At 38.5% G+C, this 26,681-nt stretch overlaps 1 long non-coding RNA gene across 4 annotated transcripts in view; it reads left to right on the forward strand.

Annotated features, from left to right (window-relative positions):
* LOC116150162 (uncharacterized) overlaps positions 1 to 26,681 on the forward strand; it is a 58,796-nt gene that overhangs the window by 3,956 nt on the left and 28,159 nt on the right. For 3 of the 4 annotated variants that reach the window (XR_010378983.1, XR_010378982.1, XR_004133813.2), the window contains exon 3: positions 20,082 to 20,163. The exons of the other annotated variant lie outside the window; for it this stretch is intronic. This is a non-coding gene — a long non-coding RNA (uncharacterized LOC116150162). The remainder of the gene's footprint in view (positions 1 to 20,081; positions 20,164 to 26,681) is intronic. 4 annotated transcript variants of the gene reach the window in all.

Genomic DNA, 26,681 nt, shown 5'->3' on the forward strand with positions numbered 1-26,681 from the left:
GCAACTTCCCAAGACCTGTAATGTCAGGGAAGAAGCTTGTTCTTCAATAGACTTACCCATTCCTCTGCAAGATGCCAGAATACCTGTGATTAAAGTCCCTCCTTTTGATTTTTGAAGACTCTTTAGGCCTTTAAGAGACAACTATTGAAATAGAACTCATCTTCTGAAGGGGAATTGGTGGTTTAGTTTTTGTTTTTGTTTTAATTCAAGGAAGAAGGCAGTGATTTGGTCTCAGTGATTTGATCTTAATGCTTTTGTCTGCTCTGAGCCCCACCTCCCCTCCCACCACAGTGCTGCTTTTCTTCACAGGATTCAAAGCTAGACTTCTCAAAACTGTTGTCTGCACTCACTTTTCCTCACTTTTGCATCTCCTTTACTTCTCATCCCCTCTAACTTGATTTTCCCTTCATTCCACCAAAATGTATCTCCTTAATGCCCCCAATTACATCTGTGTTGCTAATCCAAAGGGCATTTGTTTTTACCCTCATCTTTTTGGACTTTTGAGCCCCATTTGGTCTGGTCGAGCACTGGCTCCAACTTGAAACACTCTCTTCTTTATCTCTGCTGACGTTCTCAGTGTGCATCCAGGGTTGAGAACTAGTGTTTATAGCATCTCTAGGCCAGTGGCTTTCAAAAATGTGGTCTCCAGACCTACAGCATTAGCATCACCTGTCAGACTGTTAGAAATGTGAATTCTTAAGACATTCCTAGACCTATTCAAATCAGCTTTGGCGTCGGGCCCCAGTGATCTGTGTTTGAACTCTCCAGGTAATTCGGACCCATCCTCGAGTTTGAAAACCAGTGCCCAGGCAAACCCATCCACTCACATAAATTCTGTGAGCCATTGACTTTTGGGTGCACACCACTAGCCCAGATCTCTCTATAGAGCTCCGGATCTGCCTGTCTATTTCTACTTTGCTTGGTTGTCCCAGAGATACCTCAGACTCAACGTGTCCAAGACAGATGAATGGCCTTCCTCTGAAGACAGGATCCTTGCTCACTGTTTTCTAATTGCTAAAGCATACCACTTTAGATACAGCAAAAACATCAGAACCCCAGGGTCATCTCTGAGACCTCCCTAACCCAGTCTATTTAAAAATTATGTCATTTTCGCTTTCCAAATTTCTTTTAAGATAAACACCCTTTTTATTGTGAGAATTTCAAACATACAAAAAAAAAATAGAAAGAAAAGTGAAAAACTTTATAAACTTGTACCTAACACCCAAGCCCCCAAATCCAGTCATTGGCCAGTGTTGCCTTATCCATACCCCCATCCATTTTCCCCCTTCTGATATTATTTTGAAGAAAATTCCAGATATCATATGATTTTCTATGTAAATATTTTAGTCTGTATTTCTAAAAGAGATAGACTTTTTAAAAAAGTCTCGATGCCATTATCACAATTAAAAATGATGATTTAATATAAAACTTCCAGTTAGTATTCACATTTCCAACAGACTCATACATGTTACAATTTTTTTTTAACCAAATGTTTCAGTGAGGAGTTATACTGTGTTTGGTTAGTACATTTTTAAAGTCCTTTGTATTTTTTTTCTTTCTTTATTTTCCTAGTTTTTTTTTTTAAATTAAGAAACTAGGTTGTTTGTCCTGTAGTTTTTGCCACAAGCCCAGTTTTGTCAGTTGCATCCCCATGGTGTACTTTAACATGTTTCCCTGTCCTCTGTATTTTCAGGACATTGATGGTAAGATCTAGATGTTTTTATCAGATTCAGGTTCAATTTTTTGGCAGGATAACTTCATAGGTAGTGCTGTATTTTTCCTTTAGGAGACACACAGTTTGCACCTGTGTCTCTTTTTATAATGTTAATGGCTGTTGATGAATGATGTCTGCATCAGTTCATTCATTAGGAGTTTTAAAATGGTGATAAAATTCAGTCATTCCTCATTTAGTAGCTGCAATGTTTCTACAAAGGGAAATCACCCCTCTTCAGTTATTTGATTATCCAGTGGTATAGTTTATGTAAGAAAGCAGGATAAATGCTTGATTCTTTCCCTTTTACTAAGTATCTCTCAACCCTGTCTACTCTCATTTTCAACTGCTACCATTCCTGATCAAAAATCCTTAACCTAACCTCCAAGATTTTGAACCTTCAGTATCCTATTCATCTTGCAAGGTTCTGAATGATCTGGTCCCTTCCTGTTTCTCCAGCCTCATTTCATGCTATTTTCCTCCTCCTTTTCTCACTACCGCCAAGCCTCAGAGGGCATTTGCGCATGACCCCTCTACCTGGAAAGCTTTCTCTGATGTCCTCTTCCTTTACTAACTCTTACATTGCTTTCTTAAGGAAGACTGGATTGGTACTCCAATTGTAACCTCTCATGCCACCTTCTACATGTCCATAGCACATCTTATAGTTTGTATTATGATTATTTATTGATTATTTGGTTAATATTTGTCTCCCCCACTAAACTGTAAGATTCAAGAAGGCAGAGATCATGTCTATTTTGGCATAATTTTTTCCCCTAAGCTTAACTTAATGCTTGGAATATAGTATGTGTGCAAAAAAAAAAATGTTGAATTGAGTAACACAGAATTGGAGTCAGATTTGGGGAAAATAAAACATTTGTCTTGATTTGTAAAGAGTAAAGATAACTAACATATATTGAGTACAAGGTGATATTCTAAGTTCTTCTAATATTCATTATAACCTTATGAAGTAGATATTGTAATTGTCTCTAATTGACAGATAAGGAACTGAAGTGATGTTAAGCCACTTGCCCAAGTTCGCATAGATTGTAAATGTCAAGAGTCCAGATTCACGTCTAAGCAATCTGGCTCTAGAACCCAAGGTATCAGGTTAAAATCCTAATATACTACAGTCTGTAAGAATATACCACACAAATGTCTACACTGGAGAGGAACTGACCTCAATTCTTTGAGTCCTAAATTCAGAAATCCCAGAGAAGGGCTTATTGACTTAGCTCAAGTACCCATCCGTAAAACAACTGAAATCCAGGAAGTGGACACTACAGGAACATGTAGCTTCCTTGCCAGATATGTGAATGCTGAGTAGTAATTTCCAGGAGGAGAGGGCATGCCAGGCAGACAGTCTCATAGAGGGCACACACATATTTCTTCCCCTACATCCAGTATCATAAATTCTCTTGTCCATATGTCCAAATGTCATAATACACTTTCCCCACATAGAACAATAGATACCTTGCTTCCTCAATGAGAAACCATTCTAAGATATGACCAGCTACCACATTCATCTCTGATTCCCAGAATCTCTATTAATAGTGTCTGGATATGATTGTACACAATTTTACAACCTATGGGCTAAATAACAATTTTAATGACCCTCAAAACAGTAGAGTCACAATCTGTTGCAAAGATTCTAAAGTCAGCTCCTGCCGTGTGAGAAATTACCTTGGGCAAATGATAACCTCCAAGGCCCTTAATAGGCAAAGATATCCCAGAGGCCACAGAAGAGAGAACCACGCCAAAAACCTCAAATCATGTAGTTTATCAAAAACGTTTAAAACACAGTGAGAAGTAAGGGGAGAGAGGTGGCGTAGAAGAGCACACTTTGAATAAGTCTAAAGCGGGATGGAAGAACCACACCACCTGAATCTGGACTATGCAATGTTCATATTCCTGTCTTTCCCCTGTTGTGCCAGCTTTCCTCTCTAGTGGTGGCATTAAGAGAATCAGAGTTTAGTCTGAACAAGGGGGTCTCACAGACTAAAGGGGCACGGAGCCATCATACATGCCTGTCTGTTAGAAAGATGCAGGAGCGAGCATCCCTGCAAATATCTGTCTCATCAATTAGCCTGATGAGTAGCTGTGGTTTCATCTGCATTTCTTGGGCAGAGGACCATTGGGGCCAGAATGGTGTCATCTCTGGGTGGCTGACCTGAGACCTCATAAATGTTGGATGCTTGTGTACCTCAAGCGTATTTACTGAATCATGAATATTTGGTGCATCCTGTTCCTTCCTTTCCTTTCTATCTAGTTCAGAACACATCTGCTCTACTTCTTTTTATGTCTCCAACATTCCTCACATGCCACTGGCTTCTATATTCAGTTTCATCTAGCCTCCTTATTTCTTGTTGATCTTATTTTCTGTAGTAATCATAGAAAATTCCTAAATGCAACAAGCACATGTTGCAAACTTTAAAAATTGGGCAAAGTTGAAATTACCCTGGAAATCTCTTAAATTGCCTGTAAAGTGCAATATGTTGTACGTATGAGCCACATTGGAGGCTGACATGCCGTCTCACAGTAGGTCCAACCCAGTGGGTTTTCCCTCCACTGTGGGAACAGATTTCTCACTCCTCTGTTGAGTACCAGAGGAAATTGTGGGTTTCTATTTAGCGACTCTAGACTCATGCTCAAGCCTGCTAAATGTCCACACTGTGAGAGGCACCCAGAAACTGAGCAACCGAGCAAATCACAGTCACATCTTCCACCTCCCGTTTACTCTGAGCTTCCGCTTGCTGAGCGAAACATTTATGCCTCTCTCTCTGAGGCCCACTTGAACTCACATGAGTTAAATTATGCTGTACATCTAGAGAACAACAAATATAAAACAATGAAAGACAAACAGGATATCCATAACTTAAAAAAAAAAAACCTTTAGAAGTGAAGGAAAGCGAAAGCAGCATACAGTGGTCACTGCTGCAGACCTCACATCACATGTTGGTGGAGGAGCTGAGTAAGGTGGAGCATAGGACCAGCCAGTCACCGGTGTCCTGTTGTTAATTCTCCTCCTTAATAATGGAGTAAGATCCCTACGGGTGCCCCAGGTTCTGTCTGCTGGGAGAGTTTTCCTTGTTTGTATGTCACAGGGCCATCTCTGAGAAGGAGCTGTGGGGAGGGCCCTCTGAGCGGGGCTGGTCTGTGCGTTTGAGCTGTGTGCTGTGCTCTTTGTTGGTGAAGACATTTCCGTTGGGGCTTGTCTTAAGGACTGAGCAATAATCACAGCGCACTCTGCAAGGATGTAATTTTTTGGTCAGTTCTGTTTTAAGACTTTAGTTAATGGCCTATTGCTTTCATTTTGGAGGACAGTGTCAGTAACCCAATCTAGAAATCAATTGTGGCTAGGTGTGTGATGTAATAATTTGCCAAATGTGTAACAGATGATCATCCTTGGATCAGTGAAATACAGCCCAGTGGTGGGTAATCAAAAGCCAGAACTCCCGCGGTAGCCAGCTAGATAGATCATCCTTGGATCAGTGAAATACAGCCCAGTGGTGGGTAATCAAAAGCCAGAACTCCCGCGGTAGCCAGCTAGATAGGGGAAAAGGTGTCCCACTCCCTTAAGTGTGCTCTTAACGCTGGCTGGTAGTCACGCTCCGTTTTCCTAATCAATCCATTCTTTTGCTTTGATGCATGCCTATTTCCTAACACCTCCTCTTCTGTCAAACCTCTAATACCTTCTTTGCTCTTACTCACAAGTGATGACTCATAACATGAACGACCACGGATGTAGTGGCTTAAATCAACAAAAGTTTGTTATCTTTTAGTTCTACAGGTCAAAACTTTGCCACAGGTCTCACTGGGCTAAAATCAAGGTGAAGGCAGAACTGTGTCCCTTTCTGGAAGCTCAAGGGCAGAGCCCACTACTTTACCTTTTCTGAGTTCTAGAGGCCCCCTGCATTCCTTGGCTCATGGTCTGCTGTCTGTAAAGTCAGCAACTCTGTGACCCTATTTCCATTGTCATATGTTGCTCTGATCCAATTTTCTGCTTCCCTCTTCCACTTTTATTTTTAGTAATAATTTTATTGAAGATCTAATTCACATACTATACATTCACACATTTGAAGTGTGTAATTCAATAATCTTTAGTATATTCACAGAATTGTGCACCTTTCACAACCAATTACAGAACAGTTTTCATCACCCCCAAAAGAAACCCTGTACTGTTTAGCAGTCACCTTTTACTCTCTCCACCCCTATACCCAGGCAACCACTAATTTATTGTTCCTATGGACTTACCTATTCCGGACATTTCATATAAGTGGAATCATATAATACATGCTCTTTTGTGCCTGTGTTCTCTCACTTAGCGGGTTCTCAAGTTTCCTCCATGTTGTAGCATGTAGCAATATTCATTCGCCTCTTCCACTTCTAAGGACTCATGCAGTTAGATTGGGCTACCCAGATAATCCAGCAAAATCTTCCCATCTCTTCCTTTAATCACATCTGCAAATTCAGTTTGGCCATGTGAGCATTCACAGGTTCCCGGGATTAGGACGTGGACATCTTTGGTGGGGGTCATTACTCTGTCTGCCACAATGGCCATCCTTCCTATTTCAGAGAGAACAGACAAGCAGTCAGAGGAGAATGTTGACATTTGGCTGTCAAGAATAATGCTGTTATGAACATTGACATACAAGTATCTACTTGAGCCCATTCTCTTAAATCCACTCCAGTTAGGCTTTTGCTCCCTCCATTCCCACCCAAACTACTTTTGTCCAGGTCACTGATTACCTCTGGATTGCTATAGCCAAGGTCAGTTCTCCATCCTCATTTTACTTAGTGCCATTTGGCTGAGCTGATCATTGCCTCCTTGAAATGTTCTTCATGTGACATTCAGGACAGCACCGCACATTCCGTTTTCCTCCTACCTCTCTAGACATTCTGTCTTAGTCTCCTTTGCTAATCCTCCTCAGGCCCTGGACCTACTCTTTTTTCTATTTGCATTTACTCCCTTGGTGGTGGTATCATCCTCTCTTACGGCTTAAAGTATACTGACAACTTCCAAATTTATATCTCCTGCTTGGACGTCTCCCTTGAATGTCAGACTCCAGTGATCTACTTGACATCTCCATTTGGATATTAAGTGGGCATCTTAGATTTAACATGCCCCAAACTAAATTCCTGATCATCCTTATCCTCCTCATCAAAACCTAATCCTCTCAGTATTTCTTAACTAATTTCCTGGATCTCTATCCTTTTAGTTGCTTAGGCAAAAATCTTGGAATCATACTTGATTCCTATATTTGTCTCCCACTTCACATCCAGTACATTAATAAATACTGTTGGCACTTTCTTCAAAATATATACAGAATTTGATCATTTTTCACTATCTTCACTGTTGCTACCTTGATACAAGTCACCAACATCTCTTGCCTGGATTATTTCCATAGCCTTCTAACTTGTCTCCTTGAGTCTGCTCTTACCTCATTTTAGTCAATTGTCAACACAGCAGCAGAGGGAGGCCATTAAATTTTAATATCTCATGTCATCTCTCTACTCAAAATCCTCCAAAGGCTTTCCATCTAATTTAAAGTGAAATTCAATGTCCTGGTAATGACTTACAAGGTCCTACACAATCTGACCCCTCATTAGTTCTCTGGCCTTATCTCCCATGGTTCTCTATGTCACTCACCTCTGTTTAGCCATCCTGGCCTCATTGCTTTTCTCAGACACACACGGCACATCTCCGCCTCAGGGCCCTGCACTTTCTATTTCCTTACTCCCTCACCACCTTTATTAAGATGCCACATTTTCAGTGAGAACTTTCCTAATGACCCTTTTTAAAATTGTTGTCCTGCCAGCATTTTACTTTTCCTCATTCATCACACCTAAAACTTTCTAAGATACCGTGCAATTCACTTACTTATTTTGTTTATTGTTTTCTCTGTCCAGTAGAATATAAACTATACAGTGCAAGGATTTTTGTTTCTTTTGTTCATTGATGGATACACAGGACCTAGAATATTGCCTGGCAGTATTCTACCATGAGTAGAGTACATGACAGCATGTACTCTAAACATTTTAGTGACATGAAAAACCAAATTTGATACAAGTCACATTTGAGGGCTGTAAGTTGATGGTGAAGGCATCTGATACTCTCAGTGTTTTCATTGAAGTAGGGAGCAAAGTTACCTGCTGGGAGCAAGGTCAGGGCTATGGTGCATGGCTTGAAGAGAATGTTGCAGATTTGCAGATTTTCAAGAGCAGTTGTGGGAAGTGGGAAAGGCAGCACTTACAAGGTCCCCAAGCCCCACAGAGGGTCTTGCTGAGGTTGAAGAAAATGTATTTGTGAGTATCAGTCTGGAGATTTTCTCCAGAATCTGATAATAACTACATTTATTGAAAGTGTCAGGACTTGTGCTAATTTTCACTATTTTGTTTTATTCTCACAATAACTCAGAGATAGCTATTATTATTTACATTTTACTGGAGAAACATGAAAGCTTAGATAAGTTAAATAACTTGTCCAAGGTTACCCAGCTAGTGAATGGCAGAGCTGGGATTCAAATTTAGCTGTTTTACTCCAAAGTCCATACTTGCACTGTGCACTATGTTTGTTATGGGCTTGGTATAAGAAAGGGGATTTTTCAGATAAATCCAGTCTTGAATGTTGCTCAGGTGGGTGAGGCAAAATAAGAGGCCTACAGTGTTAGGTTAGGAAGCAGAGTGGTTGAATGGTGTGCTGTGGATTCTAGGCTGGAATGAGGTGGTACCATAGCCATGAATGGAATAAGTTTCCTGGTAGAAAATGGAGAAATGAAGGAATTGGAGGTATGAAAGAAGTAGCAATGCAGGGGAGCTGCCAGTTTTACCATCATGGCAGAATGAAGAATGAGGAACTTCTCCACTGCAAAGACATAGAAAACACGTACCTGGTCCAAAAGTGAAGGAGAAACTAAAAGCTAGATCTGTAAACCTGATGTACCAGCCGGGGAGGTAAAGGCTGGTACTGGGCTCCTAACACTTATACAAAGATAAGAGACAGAGCCTTAAGGTAGAACAAGGCAGGAAGCTGGAGCTGAGAGCCCTAAATCAAGCCAGGACTCTGGTGAAGTTACCCCTCAATGAAAGTGGGAGCTAAAATTCCCAGGGAAGTAATAAGGAAATGTGTTTATATGCCATTCCTATCAAAATGTTCAGATTTTGAATCTGCATGTGCCTTATTCTTGTTAATGGATTCCTGAAGAGGAGATATCAGTATGAAGGCTAGTCCTGGACAGCTTATTGTCCTGGACAGTGAAATCCTTTTTGTGCCTGGAAGGTGCAAATATAAAACCACTATGTGTCACACTTCCATAATCTAGGAGACTCATATAGGAAAACTAATCCCTGTTGAAGATGAACCCATAGTCAAAATCCCAAACCATATGAGAAATGATCCACTATGCACAGCCTTATCAGAGTCTAATTCTATCTGTAGAATTAGAACTCTGAAACCTTGTTTTTATAAAAGTCTTGAAAATATTATAAAATAATTATTTTGAAAATAACTAAAGAGATGAAAGAAGATATAGAAATCATAAGAAAAAAACAGGACTCTGTGAAAATAGACCTTGTAGATTTGAAGAAGAACCAAATAGAACTTCTAGAAATGAAAAATATTTCCATTGAAATTAAAACTGAGTAAGTGAGTTCAACTATAGACTAACACATTGATGAATCGTTTGTGAACTGGAACATAGCTGTAAGGTAACTATCTAAAAGATTGCACAAAGAGAAGTGATGGAGACTATGAAAGAAAAGTTGAGATGTAGAATATAGCATCCAACACACATCTAATAGTCGCTTCCAGGCAAAGAAAGTAGAAGAAATGGGGGAAAGGCAATATCACAAAGACAGGGCCTGAGGATTTTCCAAGAATTATGAAAGACTTGAGTGCTTAAATTGAAGAAAGCTTACTCATTAGCAAATCAAATCAATAGCAATCCTTATGTAAACACATTATTGAAAAACTATAGGAAACTAGAGAAGAAGACAAAGGTCACCTACAGAAGAAAAAACATTAAATTGGTATCTCTGAGTAGAATAGAAGCCAGAAAACACTGGAATAATATCTTTAAAGTTCTGAGAAGAAGTAATCATCACACTAGGTTTCTATACCCGGCTAAACTATCGCACAGTATTGCAGATAGGACAAAAACATTTCAGCCAGTCAAAAGAATGAAAATGTATCATTCAGTGACTCTTTCTGAAAGCATTATTAAATGTAGTAGTTAACTAAGAAGGACATCAGAATCAGAATTAGTAAGTGGAATGCAAGAAGCAGTGGTGTTCAAGTAGGCAAAGGGAAAAGGTAAGCCAGCTGGAGGTTTAGCAAGTGTGGTCATGGACTGATATATTGAGCTTAATATTTCAGAAGTGGAGGAGTCCTGATAAGTTCCATGTAGCCTTGAGAACAGTTGACTAGAGTGAGTGGAGTGAACATCATTAGATCCCAGAAAGTCAAGTAGCTTTCAAACTAAGATATGGGAGGGACTATATATTATACTGACTGTTTTTCTCCACTACTTCTTAGATATATTCCTTCTCCCAGTGTTGCTTTGGACATGGGAGACTGACCCCTATGAACCATATCATCCAGGTTTCCTTGCTAGCTGGCTTCTTTTGGGGTTTGACCAATTGGAGTTCCCGGACAAAAGTCAGAGTGTGAGAGAAAGAGATCAGAGTTCTCTCCCATTCTCTCCCTGCTTTGGCATTGCTTTTCTAACAGAAGCTGTGTCTCTCTATGACTGCAGTTCCCACTGGTGGCCCCTTTTCCACGGCTCTGGATCTCACTGGGCTCCGATAACTCTCTTCCTTCTTCTTGCATTTTGGCCCTATTGAACAACAGAATTTTTTTTTACCACCACTTGTTTCTAGGTTCTATGGGGAGATGGTTCCTTACGGGTCGCTCATGTTTTTGCACGTGTTGTGAGCAAGGTACTAAGTGCCCTTGGTTCTGACGCTCTCTCAAGGATGTTTGTATACTGATCAGCCTTGGAAAGTAAAGATAGTCTCTCTCTGGAGCAAAAGGGGCAGCCATGCCTTGTGCCTGTTATTAAAGATATGGTTTCCTAACCTCAGGGTTTCCTGGCCTGTATCTTAACCCATTGCTTGTGCAGTCGTTATTGGGCCCCCTTTGTGTCATTCTGGGGGGAACTGGGGCCTGGGAAACCAGAACAAAAATGTCGATACTCTGGCTACTGTTACTGCTGTGGGTAGTCAACTGTCCATCTTTGACCCAGGAATGTCATGTCTTCAGTCAGCACCCATGAAATTGTAACAGGCTGTCTTGTTAGCTTTCAAATAGGGTAGAATCTCACATCCTTCACAGATCTTGACAGGTACCTTGGCACCTCCTATTTGTACCCTTGAACCTGACAGCACCTCTAAAGATAGTCCTTTCTCAAAACTCATCTCATTAAATTCTGGTTTTTTTGCTAGGCCCCTGCCTGATGTACCTACATAGTTTGAAATCACAAGAAAAGTGAGATGGTTAATTTTGTGTTGGCCAGACAATGGTGCCAAGTTTTTTGGTCAAACACCAGTCTTAGATGTTGCTGTGAAGGTATTTTTTAAGGTGTGATTGCATTTACTATTTTATTTATATATATATATATATATATACTTTTTTTTTAACAGACTTTGTTTAAAGCAAATTACCCCCCATAATGTGGGTGAGCCCCCATCAAATCAGTTGAAGGCCTTAAGGCGAAAGATTGAGGTTTCTTAAAGAAGAAGCAATTCTGCCTCAAAACTGCAACATAGAAACCTACTTGAATTTCCTGCCTGCTGGCCTCCCTAAGATTTTGGACTTGCTAGCCCCCAACAATTGTGTGAGCTAATTCCTTAAAATAAATCCTCTCTATATACATATATATCTTAATTGTTTTTTTTCTCCAGAGAACCCCAAGTAATACAAGATGTTACAGAATTTAGAGGAATCTATGAACACCATGTCGAAGTCCCCAAACCACGAGTGGGAGTTTCCAAGTGGAGACCATGAGACAGCGATAGTATGAAAGAGCAGTATTGACCCCAGCGAGTAGGATTTCTTGAGTCTAAGTGGAGAGGAGGATGTTTCAGTGGTGCCTCCAGGCAACAAAGAAGGCAGAATGTGCAGGGTGGCCCTTGCCTTTGCATCAAGCTGCGTCACCTATCTATCACTTGTGTACCTTCCCTATAAAAATGGCCCGAAGCTCTTAGAACCCAGCATTTTACTATCCAGTATCTCCTCAGCTTTGGTCTTGCAGTTCCTTCCCCCAGCAACCCCCTCCCTCTGTTTCCCAGCTCTCCAGGGTCCTTTAATCTCTTATACTTGTTACCACTTCTACCTGGCAAACATCTTTTCCTCCTTCAAGTCTCAGTAAAGCTTTCCTAAAAAGCAGAGTAAGGTGTACCTTTTCCCCAATTTTCTAGAAATTACCTTATTCTGTAATTTTGTTTGTATGTTTACCTCCTCATTGGTCTCTGAGCAAGAACTATGCATTTTCAGCTCAGTACTGTATGTATTTAGGACAGGACCTATCAGTTAGAATGTGCTCTAAGCGTGTTTGTTGCATGAATGAATGAGTGAATAAATAGATTTGTCCATGATCACGTAAATGGTAGAATGGGGATCAAACTCAGGGTTTTCTTATCTAAAGACCACGTGTCTTCACCCACATATGATGCGATCTAGTTCCCTAGGAATTCTGCAGATAGAATCCACCTGCTAGGAAGAAGACGTTCTGTCAGCAGTGGAAGGAAAGAAGAACAGATATGGGAGAAACTGATGAATATTCATAAAAAAAAAGAATAGAGCACGCTAGCACTTGTTTTAATTTTATTTTATTTCGTTTTGATAGCTCCTCTTTTCTGGTTGTTGACAAGATTCCCAAGGATTGATTCTCAAATACAAAAAGAGATTTAGGCTCTGATTTGCTGTAGGCAAGATGCATATTAAAAGTCTCTCTTTGCTCCAGAATGAAAACCAGTTTGGACAGCTTCCAGATTTATCGATAATTGGTTTATTCTTGTAAGCCTTGTCACATGCACAGTTGAGTGGGCGACTGCCCATATGGTTTGATTTTGATGTCACATAGAGAAACTGCTCCATTCCTTAAATTACCCTGTGGTGGATGGAAAGACTATACTTAACTTCTATAATGGGATTGTACATTTAGACATCAGTTCCTTTAATTTAAGGCAAATCCTCTCTATTCAGTGGGCTCTCCAATCTGTAACTGTACATCAAGCATTTTCCCTAAACCCCACGCCTAAATAGCCATCTGCGTCTGCTCCACAGTCACCTCCAAGGCAACATTTCCAAACAGAAATGATCTCTCTTTGCCCCAGACTCATTTCTTCCGAGTTCCTCACGTCAGTGAACTGTGCTACCACTCACCAAATTTCCCAAACTAGAAACCCAAGAGCCTTCCCATCACTCACATCCAACCAGTAACTAGGCCTCTGAGTTGTTATCATGAACACTTCTTAACTCTGTCTGCTAGTCTCCATGGGCATTACCAGTGCCTTCATCATGTGTGCTTGGGGCCGAACCCCTCTTCTGTCTATTCTCTGCAGTGTGGCCAGGGAGGTCTCTCTTCCTTTTTTTATATGAACATTCCATATTGGAAATGCAATTTTGTTTTCATAGGCAAAACCTTTTGCCATATAGATACATCATTGTACAAATGAGACGTAAACTGCTTGCTATTTCATAAAAAATTATCAAATTTATGGAAAAGGTTGGATAAACAAATATACATATATATATATTTACACATAAAAATAACTTGCAGTTGTGCTTACAAGAAAACAACAAAATAAAAAAATTACAGTTTCCACAGACCTACAGTCAATTAACCTTTGACAAAGGAGGCAAGAATATACAATGGAGAAAAAACAATCTTTTTGGCAAGTGGCACTGGGAAAGCTGGACAGCCGCATGTAAATCAATGACGTTAGAACACCAGGGAGGTCCCTTTTAGAGACATAGCTGCTCACATGACTCCTCTTTCTGAAATCTTATACAGTGGCTACTCATTGCCCTTAGGATAAGTACAAACTCCCATATTGCATAAGAGATCCGTTTTCTGAACCTTGTCCAACTCTTCAATATTCATCCTCCACTCTCCACCCCACCCCCACCAATTTCATATGATATGTTATCATATTTTCCCAATCTGCTCATATCCTCTTTGTATCTTTTTACATATTTGATCCTCTTGCCTGAGAAGCTCTTTCCCTTGGCTGACTTCTATATTTTGAGACTCGGCTCAGTCACAAACATCGTTTGGAAAGTATTTCTAGATATTTCCTGCCTGAGCTAAATGCTCCTACCTGTGTGCTTCATAACTTCCCTACACTAACCGATATCATGGTACTTATCACATAGTTTTGTCTGTTAATTTTACTTCCGTGCCTTCCCAGCCAGATTATAAAGCCCTTTATGACAGAGACTATTCTGTTTATCTTTGAAAACTGAGAACCTATCAGAGAGCTGACATTTGATTTGGTTAGCAATCAGTACATTTTGGTTCAATAAGGGGAAAAACTAAATGACACATAATGGATGGTTTGAGAGGGCTAAGAAAATACATTTTATCTGTGATATAGTTTAAGTTTTTTTATTGTGGTAAAATATATACACATGAAATTTCCATTTTAACCATTTTAAAGTATACAGTTCAGTGGCATTAAGTACATTCAAATTGTTGTGCAACCATTACCACTAACCCTTTTCAGAACTCTTTCATTATTCCGAACATGAACTCTGTATCCATTAAACAATAACTCCTCATTCCACCTTTCCCACAGCCCTTGGTAACCTCTACTTTCTGTTTCCATGAATTTGCCTATTCTTGCTAACGCATGTAAGTAGAATCAGAGAGATCTCTCCCTTTGTATCTGTATTATTTCACTTAGCGTAGTTTTTCAGTGTTCATCTATTTTGTAGCATGTACCAGAATTTCGTTCATTTTGAAGGCTAAAAAATATTCCATTGTATGCGTATACTACATTTTGTTATCCATTCATCTGTTGGTGGACACTTGGATTGTCTCCACCTTTTGACTATTGTAAATAATGCTGCTATGAATATTTGTGTACAAGTATCCATTTGGGTCCCTGGTTTCAATTCTTTTGGCTGTATTTCCTGTAAGTGGAATTGGTAGATAACATGATAGTTCTATGTTTACCTTTTTGAGAAACCATTACAGTGTTTCCACAGTGTCTGCACCATTTTACATTTCCCCCAGCAATGATCAAAGGTTTAAATTTCTGTGCGTCACCATGAACACTTGTAATTTTCTCTCTTTTTCTTTTTGAGGTATTATCCATCCTTTTGAGTGTTAAATACAGTTGACCCTTGAGTGATGTGGGAGTTGGGGCATTGACCCCCAATGCAATGAAAATCCACTTGTAACTTTATAGCTGGGCCCCGGAATCTGCCATTTAGCATCCAAGGATTCAAACAACCTCGATTATGGAGTACTGTGGTATATATTTACTTACAAAAATCCACAATTGTAAGACCTGTGCAGTTCAAACCCATGTTGTTCAAGAGTTGACTGTAGCATCCCCTTGTGGTTTCCATTTGCATTTCCCAAATGGCTAGTGATGTTGAACATCTTTTCATGTGCTTGTTGGCCAGTTGTGTATCTTCTTTGGATAGATGTGTTTTCAAGTATTTTGCTTATTTTTAAATTGAGTTGTTTGTTTTTCTGTGGTTGAGTTGTTTGGGGTTCTTTCTATATTCTGGATATAAGATATATGATTGGCAAATATTTTCTTCCTTTTTGTGGGTTACTTTTTCACTCTCTGAGTAGTGTCCTTTGATTCACAAAAATTTTTAATTTTGATGGACTCCAATATATCTACTTTTTCTTTTGTTGTTTGTTTTTGGTGTCATATCTAAGATATCATTGCCGAATAGAACTTGTGAAGTTTTTTGTATGTTTTGTTCTAACAGTTTTATAGTTTCAGCTCTTGTATTTAGATTATTGATCCATTTTGTTAACTTTTACATATAATGTAAGGTAAGGATCCAACTTCATTTCTTTTGCATGTTGATGTCCAGTTGTCCCAGCATCATTTGTTGAAAAGATTGTCCTTTCCCTATTGAATAGTCTTGGCATCCTTGTTGAAAATTATTTGACTAAATATGTGAAAGTTTATTTCTGGGGTCTCTATTGTATTGCATTGGTCTACATGTCTTTCTTTATGCCAGTACCACATTGTTTTGATTATTGTGGCTTTGTGGTAAGTTTTGAAATTTAGAAGTGTGAATCCTCCAATTTTGTTTTTCTTTTCAAGATTGTTTTGACTATTTGGGGTGACTTGAGATTCTGTATGAATTTTAGAATGGATTTTTCTATTTCTGCAAAAAATATCATTGGGATTTTAATAGGAATAGTATTGAATCTGTGCATTGCTTTTGGTAGTATTGATGTCTTAACAATATTAAGTTTTCTGATCCACGGACATTGAATGTCTTTCTACTTATTTTTGTCTTTAAGTTCTTTCAGCAACATTTTATTGTTGTAAGTGCATAATTCTTTAGCCTCCTAGGTTAAGTTTATTCTTAAATATTTTATTCTTTCTGATGTGACTGTATATGAAATTTTCTTAATTTTTATTTTCAGATTATTTGTTATTGTTATATAGAAATGCACTATTTTTGAGTGTTGGTTTTATATTCTGCAAGTTTTCTGAATTTTTAATTAGTTCTAACAGTTTTTGTATGGAATCTTTTAGTTTTCTACATATAAGATCATGTTGTATGTGAACACAGGTAACTTTACTTCTTTTTTTCCAATTTGGATACATTTTCTTCCTTCCTTCCTTCCTTCCTCCCTCCCATCTCTTCCCTTCCCTCACTCCCCTCCCTTCCTCATCCCCCCTCTCTCTCCTCCCTTCCTCCCTCTTTTCTTCCTCCTGCTTTCTTTTCTTTCTCCCTTCTTCCCTCTTTTTTTCTCCCTCTCTCCTTTCTTTCTCCCTTTCTTCCTACCTTCCTTCTTTCCTTCCTTCCTTCCTTCCTTCCACCTAGTTGCTCTGCCTAGAAATTCTAGTACTATTTTGAATAGAAGTGGTAAAAGTGAGCATCGTTGTCTTCTTCCTGGTCTTAGAGGAAAAGCTTTCAGTCTTTCAGCTTTGAACATGTTGTTAGCTGTGGATTTTTCATATATAGCCTTTATCATGTTGAAGAAATTTCTTTCTATTCCTAATTTATTGATTGTATTTATCATGAAAGGATGTAGAATTTTTTCAAATTCTTTTTTTTTTTTTTTGCATCAGTTTTGGTTTTTTCCCCCTTCATTCCGTTAATTCTATCAATATTGTCTTCTACATGGGTTGATTTCATGTGTTGAACTATCCTTGCATTCCAGGAACAAAACTAGCTTGACCATGGTATATAACCCTTTTAAAATGCTGCTGAATTAGGTTTGCCTGTAGTTTGTTGAGGGTCAGTATTCTTAATGGATCAACATTCTTAATGGATATTGGTCTGTAGTTTTCTTTAGTATTTTTGTTTGGCTTTGATATCAGGGTAATGATGGCCTCATAGAAGGAGTTAGAAAATATTTCCTCCTCTTCAAGTGTTTTTTCTTTTAAGAATTTAAGAAAGACTGGTGTTAATTCTTCTTAAATGTTTGGTAGAATTCACCAGTAAGCCATCTGATACTGGGCTTTTCCTTGTTGAGAGATTTTGATTTCTGATTCAATCTTCTTGCTGGTTATAGGTCTATTCAGATTTTCTCTTTCTTCATGAGTCAGTTTTGGTAGGTTATGTGTTTCTAAGAATTTGTCCACTTCATCTAGATTATCCAGTGTGTTGGCATATAATTATCCATAATATTCTCTTATAATCCTTTTTAGTTCTGTAAAATCAGTGGTAATTTCCTCACTTTTTTTCTTATTTAGTAATTTGCGTTTTCTCTCTTTTTTCCTTAGTCAATCTAGCTAAAGTATTGTCAGTTATATTGATTTTTTTTTCAAAGAATCAACTTTTTAGTTTTGTTGATTTTCTCTATTGTTTTTCTGTTCTCTATTTACCTCCACTCTAATCTGTATTTCCTTCTGTCTGCTAGTATTGGGCTTCCCTATTTGTCTCTACCAGTTCCAGGTGTAAAATTAGGTTACTGATTTGAGATCATTCTTCTTTTTTAATGTAAGTTTATAGAGCTGTAATTTTCCCTTTTAGCACTACTTTTGCTGCATTCTACAAATTTTGATATGTTGTGTTTTCATTTTTATTTTAATCAAGGTATTTTCTAACTTCTCTTGTGATTTCTTCTTTAACTCGTTTATTATTTAAGAGTATGTTGTTTCATTTCCACATATTTTTGAATTTTCTAATTTTCCTTCTGTCTTTGATTCCCAGTTTTATTGTATTTTGATAGGAAGATACTTTGTATGATTTCAATCTTTTTAAATTTATTAAGAATTGTTTTGTGTTCTAACTTATGGTCTTTCTTGGAGAGTGTTTCATGTGCAATTGAGGAAAATGTGTATTCTATTGTTGAATGGAGTTTTCTGTATACACATGCACACATGCATATATTTGGTTTATAATGTTCAAGTTCTCTATTCCTTATTGATCTTCTGTCTGGTTGTTCTGTTCATTCTTGAAAATAGGGTATTATAGTCTCCATCTATTTTTGTAGGACTATTTCTCCTTTCAATTCTGAATATATATTTTTCTCTTAAATCTTTTATCAGAGATTTTTATTTCTTCATATAGCTTCAAGCTACTGTCTAGCATGCTTTCATTTTAACCTGAAAGACTCACTTTAAGATTTCTGGTTTGGAAGCCTAGTGGTAATCAGTTCACTCAGCTTTTGTTTATCTGAGAAGCCTTAATTTTTCCTTTATTTTTGAAGGAAAACTTTGCCAGGCATAGAGGTTTTGGTTGACAGTTTATATCTTTCAGTACTTTAAAGAGTTCATCCAAGGTCTTTCTGGCCTGCAGGGTTTCCTGTGAGAAAATGGCTGATACTCTAATTGAAGATCACTCATATATGATGATTATTCACTTTTCTCTTGCTGCTTTTTAAGAATCTCTCTTTATCTTTGAATAGTAGCTTATAATATGTCTTGGCTGGGTCTTTTTGAGTTTATCCTACTTGGAGTTCATTGGGCTTCTTAAAGTTGTAGGTTTATGCATTTCATCAAAGGTGGGATGTTTTGCCATTATTTCTTCAAATAATCTTTTCCTCCCTTTCTCACTTCTCTTCTGGGACTCAAGTAATGTGTATGTTGGTACGCTTAATGGTCCCTTTGGTTCACCTTTCTTCTTTTTTCTTTATTTCCACACCTGAGGCTCCATAATTTTGATTGTCTTATTCTCACATTTGCTGGTCCTTTATTCTGTTTGCTCAAATCTACTGTTGAATCCCTCTAGTGAAATTTTTATTTCAATTATTGTAATTTTCAGCTTCAGAATTTCTATTTGGTGGTTTGTTTTTTTTTAATAAATTCTGTCTTTTTGTCAGTATTCTCATTTTATTCATGTATCATTTTTTTCTGATTTCCTTTAGTTCTTTATCCATGTTTTCCTTTGAGTATATTTAAGTTTTATCTAGTAAGTCTGATATCTGGGCTTCCTCAGGAATGGTTTCTGTGAATTGATTTTGTTCCTTTGAATGAGCCATGGTTTCCTGTTTCTATCTATACCTTACAATCTTCTTTTGCTGAAAATTGGACACTTAACTATTATAATATCATAACTCTGGAACTCACATCCTTCCCCTTTCCCAGGGTTGACTGGTTTTGTTGTTGTTGTTGTTGTTGAAGTCTGCGGTAGTCTGGGTGTTTTTGTAACTATTTTTGTAGAGGCTGTTGCTTGTCAGGTGTGATCACTGAAGTCTCTGTTCCTTTAGCTCATATTCAGCTCAAAATCAGATGTTTTAGTAAGATTTCTTTGAATGCCAGGAACTCTTTCAGTGTTTGCGGATTGGCTGTGTGCTAGGACATTCCTTCAACACTTAGCTGGGCTTGTTTTGAAGTTAGCAGTCAGGCTGAGGTAGAAGCTTAAGATTGTATCCGATCTTTTCTGAATGTGCATCTTACCTGGATGTGCATAAGGCTTCCTAAATCCTCCCGTGGTTTTTTTTTGCTGCTTTTGAATGTGCTACATCCCCAGTCTCACCCCAGCTTTTCCCCCACACCTTCAAAGGTTTGATGTATGTTTCCACCTGTCATCTCTTGCCCCAGGAGTCTGTGGGTCTGTGGTCATCTTGCAAGTTTTAGGAGTAGTGTTCACTGCCTTTCCCAACTGAATTCTGAGTAAGACATAACAGAAACAAGCTCTTGTGTCAGTCCTTCAGGTATCCACAGTTTAGAATAGATGTATACAATAATTTGCAAATAATGTCTGCTCTGCTCCTGCTAGTTTGAGGAATGGTACTGGAAACCAGGCTGCCACCACTTCAAGACCGAAGCCACTGTCATGCTGCGGAGGGGGTAGAGTAATGGTAAGTAAAATGCCACAAAACTTTCCTACTATTTTGAGATGGCTTTTTGTTGTTTGGGTATTTCTTTGGTGGCTGTAAACCTTTGAGTGTTTTCTGGAGCTTCAATAAGGTTGATTCAGACAGTTTCTGCCTTTTTATTTTTTAATGTTTCTATGGGGGAGTGAAAGCTTAGAGCTTCCTACTCCATCATTTTGCTGGTGTCTTTTTCTTCAACATAGTTTTGCTTCACTTGGACTTTCACCGAAGGGCACCAGAGCACTTGGTATGTAACCTAAATGAAGTTGTGTGCCGTCCACAGAAAAATGGTTGTGTAAAGACAGTCTGAGCCACTGTACGGAAACTTGGGGTAGGAACTTGTTTGGAAAGTTGAAATCTTATAGATGAGGAATCCACTAGAATATTGGATGACAGTTGAGAACAGATAAACTTGTGAAAAGAAGTTCTGTCCAGGAAGTAAATTGCTCAGGGAGCTGGTGCTAGCTGACAGTATGGGACAGCTGCAGTTACAGGCTACAAATGGTTGGGTCTGATTTCTGGATGCATATTAATTCCAGCTCATGAAGGGTCTCAAGCAATGCCAAAGATGACCAAGTAGAAGAAAATGTGAAAATAATGAGATGGCTGGTTCTGGCACTAAATTAGAGCCTCCCTTCAGAGCTCAAAGAATCTGTCTAATTCAATTCATTCCTAATGGTAGCTGTCATATCAGCTTGTCCCAACCCTGACCATGGTTCACAGCTGTATCTCAGAAGTGACTTGGGAGATAAGCCTATGCTAACCTTTCTAGGGGCTATTTGCATTTAACAGAAGGCTATAGTTCAAGCTTAAAGAATACGTTTTTAATTGTGAAACTCTAAGTATTAGCTGTTCCATAGGAAAGACAATTTTTAAAGGACCTGGTTCTAACTCTGAATAGTTTTTAAGATATGCTCTACTCCAGATAGTATAAAGAGATTCCCAATTATAAAAGGACTTTAGAGAATCAAATTTCTACTCCCAATATGAAAAGCAGCTCTGGGGCAGATTTGAATGTGACATCACTGGATAATGAACTTTTACACCTCTCCAGCCAAAGACACCAAGAATAAAGCCGAGACCTTGACCATACTGAGAAGTTGGGCTGGGGAGATGTTCACCTTGCTACAGGAAAAGAAAGGCTGTTGAGGAGGAATAGAAGAGATCTAATTTAGGATCTTGACTATTTTAGAAGATAAGAAGCAGCCTCCAAACATTTATATGATCTTTCTTCCTAGTCATCATCAGAGAATCTCTGGGATACAGCACACCGAGTGGGGAGCTGCCAGTGCCAGAAGGGTGGGCCCTGGAAAGTGAGAGCCAAGAGTGGGAGACACGTAATAACTGTGATTGAATGTAATGTCTCCCTGCCTGTTTCTTCCCCTGCAATGTGGGCACAGTAACATCTACTGGAGAGGGTTACAGCTCCTTTTGTTGTAAGTTACAGGAAGCCATATTGAACCAGGTTAAGTGTTTTGGTTTTTTTCTCTTTTTTTCCCTTTAAAAGGAATTTGTAGGCTTTTGTTCCTGGATGTCCAGGGGCATTGGCGTTTGGGCAAGATTGGATCCAGAGACCCAAAGGATACCTTCAGAACTTTCCGGGTCTCTATTTCTTAGCTCTGCTTGTTTTTGTTTGACTTTATCCTCAGACACTTTTAGTTTATGTGTCAGTTAAGAAGATCTAAAAAACTTGTTCTCCCAGGTTAACAATTCCAACAGAAAATCTCATTCAGATATCACTTCCAGGGAAGATTATATTGCCTTGCTCAGGTCAGATGTCCAAACTCTAGCCAATTACTGTGTGTTGGGGTTTTGTTTCTTTTTTTTTTTTTTCAAAATTCTTTTTTTAAAAACACCTTTATTGTGGTATGGTCCCTGTACAGTGAACTACACATATTTCAGATGTACAATTTGATGAATTTTGATAGATGTATCTGTGTGTTGGGATTTTTTGATTGGCCATCCTAGGCCATATATATAACCCAGTTTGGCCAGTGTACCATAATTAACTGCCTCTCCAGGATCACATTGCATGAAGGGAGAATTCCCTAAAAGATTTGAAAGGCAGAGGATGGGAAAGTATGCTGGGCATAGAAATATTACAGCTATTTTAATCTACCAAACCTACCACTACAGGTTAAAGAATCAAATGAGCAGACATAGGGAATCTGTTTATAAACTATCATAATTATTAAAACATCATTCAAATAATGATAAATACCATGTTCATTAAAATAAATAAAGCTATATCATATAAAGATGGCTTTACAAATCAGTGGGAAAAGATGGACTATTCAACAACTGGTGTGAGGTAACTGGATAAGCATCTGGAAAAAAATGATAGTAGGAGCCTCACCTCCTACTGTACACTCGTATATACTCCAAATGGATTAAAGATTTAAATATAAAAATGAAACCATGAAAGTGTTAGAAGAAAATATGGTAAAACTCTCTTACAATCTTGGAATGGGTAAGGTCTTCCTAATCATTGTTCAAAATTCTGAAGTTATAAAGAATATGACTGATAAATAAAACTACATCAAAATCAAAGACTTACATGATGAAAAACATCATTTGAAAAAGTAAAAAGGCGGGGGGTGGGAAGGGCTAAACTGGGAGTTCAAGTTTTGCAGATACTGACTGGTATATATAAAATAGATAAACAAGTTTATACTGTATAGCACAGGGTAATATATTCAATATCTTGTAGTAGTTCACAGTGAAAAAGAATATGAAAATGAATGTATGTATATTCATGTATGATTGAAGAATTGTGCTGTAAACTAGAAATTGACACAACATTGTACACTGACTATAATTCAGTAGAAAAAAAGACCCTCCCCCCTGCAAAAAAGTAAAAAGGCAAAAGACAAATAGAATAAAAGGCAGTGGTGTGCTGGAGGGGGCCTGCACTGGCTCACAGGAGCTGATTATCAAATTTTAGAAATTTTGCAAGCTTGCTATCAAACACAACCATTATTTAAAATTGAGTTATATAAACTTATAATTAAATAAAGAATGTTACAGTTGAAGGTAATATATACTCAAAAACTCACCACTCTAATTGTTTAACTACATTTTGCTATCATCCAGGCCCTTGGAATGATTTACATCTACTGTGTACGTGGAGCTATTACATAGTAGGCCAAACCTGCACATTTCTTCTCAAGTCCACATTTAGTGATGTCATGTTGGTAGCCTGAAGTTGGCTGTGGTGCGGATTATTACATCATGGAAACTGGCAAATGCTATAAAGCAGGATTTATTTTCCCCAGAGATTGTTACTAAACACTAACCAACACACCACTGGAAAAAAGTTTTTTAAACTCACATTGCAGAGAAAGGGCTAATCTCCCTATATATAATGTGCTGCTTCTAAGCAAAGTATAAAAAGACTATTAACCTAACAGAAAGGTCAGAAAGGTATGATGTGTCCATTCATAGAAATAAAGAGGTGCTCTGTGTCACAACAAGAGAAATGCAGATAAAAATCTTACAAGATATTATTTTTTATTATTATTATTTTTTAACTTACTAGATCAGCAAAACTCCGAGTTTGATAAAACTGTTGGCAAGGCTGTGGGGAAAGAGACTTTTTTTACATTGCTGATGAGAATATAAATTTATATAACCCCTTTGGAAAGCAATTAAGCTATATATATATATATATATATATATATATATATATATATATATAAAATTACTAATACATAAGCCGTTTGACCTAGCAGTCCTCTCCCTGGGAATTTATCCTATTATATAGTATAGAGTGCTTTTGTTTTTTAATAGCAAAAGATTGGAAACAACACAAATGTCCATCCACATGAGCTGGTTTAATAAATTGCAGGATATTCAAACAATAAAGAATTGACTGGAACTGTAAAAAAAAAAATTGAAGACACCAAGTTGAATATGAAGACTCTCCAAGTTACATCTTTCCCTTCTATTTTATTGAGAAACAGCTGACATATAACACTGTATTAGTTTAAGGTGTACAACATAATGATTTGATGTACGCATATACTGCAAAATGATCACCACAGTAGATTTAGTTAACATCCATCACTTCATATAGTTACAATTTTTTCTTGGGTTGGAAATTTTTAAGATATACTCTCTTAGCAACTTTCAGATTTACAGTACAGTATTATTAACTGTAGTCATCATGCTATACATTACATCTCCAGAACTTATTTATCTTGGAACTGGAATTCTGTACATTTTGGCCATCTTCTCCCGATTTCCCCAATTCCCTCCCCCCAGCCTCTGGCAACCACCAACCTATTCTCTGTTTCTATGAATTTGATTTTTTTAGATTCCACATATAAATGAAATCATTCAGTGTTTGTCTTTTCTGTCTAACTCATTTCACTTAGCATGATGCCCTCAAGTTCCCTCCATGTTATCACAAGTGGCAGGATTTCCTTTTTTATGGCAAAATAATATTCCTTTGTGTGTGTCCCCTATATATATATTTTTATATGTATATATAAAACATACATACTACATTTTCCTTATCCAACAAGTTATCTCCTATTGAGTAAAAAAAGCAAGGTTAATATCAGTTGTATGTTATCTTTGCATAATAAAATACAAATGTATTTGTATTTGATTTGCATAAACAAAGTCAGGAAGGAAAGTAATAAAAGTGGTTCTGGGATGAGGTTGCAGTGCAGGATGTGGGAACTGGACAGGCAGAGAATAGAGTGAAAACAAGATTTTGGGTTATTTTTTTACATCAAAATGAATGTTGAACTGTGTCAACATACTACCTTTTTACAAAATTAAGTGAAGAGAAACACATGAAAGCTTCATTCAAAGGCACTTTTCATTCAATAATAAGGTCCTAAGCACCCATCACATGTCAGGCACTGCTCTAGGAACTGCGCCCACGAGATGGAAGATGGACCGTGTAAGTTGTGAGTAAAGCTGAAGAGGCTGTGAGTGTCCTCGGTCCCATAAACCACTCTTCAGTTGCCGCATCTTCCATTATGTGCGTCCGACAGCTTCCTCTCACCCCATCTCGTCTCATGTCCATGTGCTCAGCATGGCAAAAATATGCCCCAGGCCACTCAGGTCTAGTGACAATCTAATGTTTATGTTCTTCTCTGCGTATGTTTTCACATCTTGGCCACCTTTCTTTTTGAATGTGCTGTTTCATGTTGTTGGTAGAATATGATATTCTAAGAGTTCAGGCCTTTAGTTTTGCAGACAGTGAACAAAACAGACAAAAATCCCAGGGAATTTAGGCTCCGGTGGTGATCAGGGAAAGGTCTCCTGAGGAGGGGATGTTGAGCAGGGACATGGAGGATAGGAGGGAGTGCGCCTGGTCAGTGTCTGGGGTTATGCTTGTAAGTTCATGGTAACTACTGTTTCTGCTGCCCTCAAGGAGACTGCAGAACATTACACATGCACGTGCATGCCACACATGCACGCACCCATATTTACCAGTACTTACGAGCATAATGACCCTGCCCAGCCACCTAAAGGCTGTGTCCTACTGATGGCATAATATCTGGTATTGACGATGGGTTTGAAATGGAGCAAACCTGTTTGTGTCTCTTGCTGTGGCCCTGGTGAGCAAGGACACAGTCGATATTTGCCAGGCCTCTGGCTCAGATTGAGGGGCAAACCTCTGGTTGTGAGGGTTTAATTCTCATTCCGAATGAAGCTAAGTGGTCCATAAAATTAAAGCCTCAACCTTTTAATATCTTATCTTACCAACCAGAGTAAATAGCACACTCAGAAAGAAAGACATCGAAGATGTGAAAACATATATCAGAGAACATACAGAGAAGAAAAAAACATTAAATTACTACTAGACCATAAGGGCCATGAGGAATATTTTTGCCATGTTGAGGTCATAGATATGGAACTGGATTGGATGAGTGACAGCTGCTGGGTGGGCTCGATGTCGGGTGACACTTGAAGAGTGGTTCATGTGGCAGGTTGGAAGGTACAAATGCTTCAGCTTCAGATCACAGCCTGCATCATCTTGTGCCTGTTTCCTGCCCGCCCCACCCCAGTACCTGTGCTCTCTTTTATCCCAGCTCCTAGTGCATTTCCCCCCTATTTTGTAATTGTTTCCTAAATGGGGAGATCCTTAGGGGGAAGTACTGAACATATTTCCTTCCATCCCCAGCACCTAGCACAGCCAGCCTGACATTTAGAAGCTGTTAGTCAGTGTCTGTTGAAAGACTGGTAGAGGCATGCACTGTGAAGCAAGAAACTGGCTAACACTGTTGATATCACTTTGCTTTGCGGGGATTTGGAGCCCAAAGGCTTTATTTTCCAGTCGGGTGGGCTGACGGACTGCTGGGTGTTTTTGGTAACTGTTGAGATTTCCTGCTCCCAGTTAGCCTGCACTCTGCGTGCACACATGAAGCAGCTGGCCCAGCACAGCCGACTGTGACAGTTCTCAGGTCCCTGCCAGCCGGTCAGGCTCTCCCATCAGTCTGTCCCACAGACTCCCACACCCTGTGATCCAACAGTAATTCAAGCCT

This window comes from Camelus dromedarius, chromosome 34, assembly GCF_036321535.1.
Source record: "Camelus dromedarius isolate mCamDro1 chromosome 34, mCamDro1.pat, whole genome shotgun sequence".
Taxonomy (NCBI): Eukaryota; Metazoa; Chordata; class Mammalia; order Artiodactyla; family Camelidae; genus Camelus; species Camelus dromedarius.